Consider the following 2,399-nt stretch of genomic DNA (forward strand, 5'->3'; position numbering starts at 1 on the left):
TGGCATGATATAGCATGCAAATGTACTGATCAAGACCTCTGCATGCATGCAATTTTGCCATGCATATATTACTATTCAGGATCCCTAAGCATGCAGAAGACAAGTCGATATTTCCTTTCATTCTGATTCATGCATCCTTGGAATTCCTGAAAGTGTCTTGAGGGTTGTCTTTTTGGTAGAATTTAGAAGAGGAATGCATCAGATGATGCAACATGATTTCATGACACGCACAACACATAGCTGATCGTATAGTACTAGTACTATTACTATAGCATGTTGTAAGCATAAGAACGAGAGCAGGCTGTGTTCTGTTTTTGTTTTTATCTTTTTATCTCACATCGCTTTCCATCTTTACATATACTGTAGCCTACAAAACGTTTGTTGTATTCCCTTAATGCAAATCAGAAAATCTGACGACACTTGTTCGGGTTAGTCCCCCACTTTTTTTAAAAAATTTTTATTAACATTTTTTCCGGTTTGATGATGTGTAACTATCACAATATGTGACCGCACTGTTTCTCGAGCCTGCATCTTGGAAAAAGCATACCTAGAAAGTGCTCCTTTGCTCTTTTCTAGGGGAAGAATCGGAGTTGCAGGATGTTGCTACTTGCTATTATTGGAGTTTATTAATGGAGTCTCATCTCATCTACACGATATTATAGTCATCCAACCAAATTTACTTAAATTGTGGGTCATGTTTTGTATTATTATCCAAGCTCCCAAAGTTGGTCTAACGTTATTTATAGAATTAGTATAATTTCGCATATGAGCGATCACTCGAGTTCCCTACATCTTGCTAGTGATCATCAGAACCATATACAGCCCCTATAGCACGTGACAGCACCCTAATATTATTGACTCAAAGAAATAGTGTGGAAGAGCAGATAATTCAAGAAACTTTCAACATTCTTATTGCCAACCTTTCTACACGGTTTCCTGGCAATTCTTTTGACCCCTGAGCCTATACTGAAGTCACGGAGCTATCCGTTAATAGTAATAGAACTCTACGCAAAGTTTCCTCCTGTAATATGATTTACTACACCTTGATCACTTATACTGTCCCAAACGCCTGACTGCATTTTCCAACTGAAATGGAATATAACTATCGTAATTGCATTGTCCTAAGAAGACATGATCCAAGCCAATACTTGACAAGTACCCCCTTCTAGCCCGTCACAAGGAAAACGAAAATCAAGATTTGCTTTATCCGGTATCACGTGAAAGTACGAGCAAATAGAACAACTTTCAAGGGTATCAATACTGTCGCATGAATCGTAAATGTATGAAGTTACATGATTTAACTTCTAGTGTTATCGAATGTCAATAATCATTGAACATTTTTAGTTGATTATCGTAACCCAAAAAAGGGTTGTGTGGCCCATGAATGGCCACAATCGAGATGCTAAGCCAAGATGAATTCTTTTCATCGATCTTTCACCACAAAGGAGAGCAAAATGCACTTGCAACAACACATGCACAAAGCTTTAGCAGAACTGGACCATAGTGGAACATGGCATAGCTTCTAGAAATGTACCACCCAGGCTGGAGGGATATTTCCATTATCTTTGAATTGTTAAAGTCCAATGAAAATTAGGCATGAAATCTAGTACCGTCAGGCGAACAGATTGGAGTTTTCTTTTCCCCCCTCTTTGTTTTTTGTGGTAAGCTCCAAAATTAATATTCAATAGTAGCTGATGCTACCTTGTATTTGAATGAATGCTTGCAGGGATGTGATTTTTTCACAAAAAGAAGGCATGCCCTTAACACCATTTCCTGATGGATCGAAAGGTGACAATGGGTTGTATAGTGTGGGATTTACAAGAAGAGGCCTCCTTGGGACTGCATCTGATGCAGTTAAAATTGCCAAAGATATTGCGGATCAATGGACGTTAATGAAGGGCTGCAAGAAACACTGATTAGTTCTATCATGTTCTACAAAATTAGCCAGGATGATAGTAAGTTCAGTCAAATAGAGTACAGTGGGGTAGTATCAGAGAGAGGAGCTTTTCAGTGGAGTTAATTGAGTTATGCAATCGTTTACTAGACAGAATAGATCGTCCACGCTAGTTCTTTTTTTTTTTTTCTAATTGTTTCAATTGTAAATTCATCAATTTTGCATCACACCCTGCTTGCTTAAGTTTCTTCTATGATGTAATATTCCTGTCTTTGTATTATATTCCTTGACAATAGAATATTCTCCTTTCTATCACCTTCATATCTAGTTGTGGTTAAATTTTTTTCAAATTGCTTTCAAAAAATATCTTAGAACCAAATGCATAAATGATAGCAATACCCTAAATGACCAAGCAGACCACTTCTCTAGAGCACATGTACATGTGTTCATAAGAACTCAAAATCAAATTATTCTTTGCCAACTTGTTGTCAGGATATTTTGTAAG

This window comes from Coffea arabica, chromosome 8e (assembly GCF_036785885.1).
Source record: "Coffea arabica cultivar ET-39 chromosome 8e, Coffea Arabica ET-39 HiFi, whole genome shotgun sequence".
NCBI classification, from domain to species: domain Eukaryota; kingdom Viridiplantae; phylum Streptophyta; class Magnoliopsida; order Gentianales; family Rubiaceae; genus Coffea; species Coffea arabica.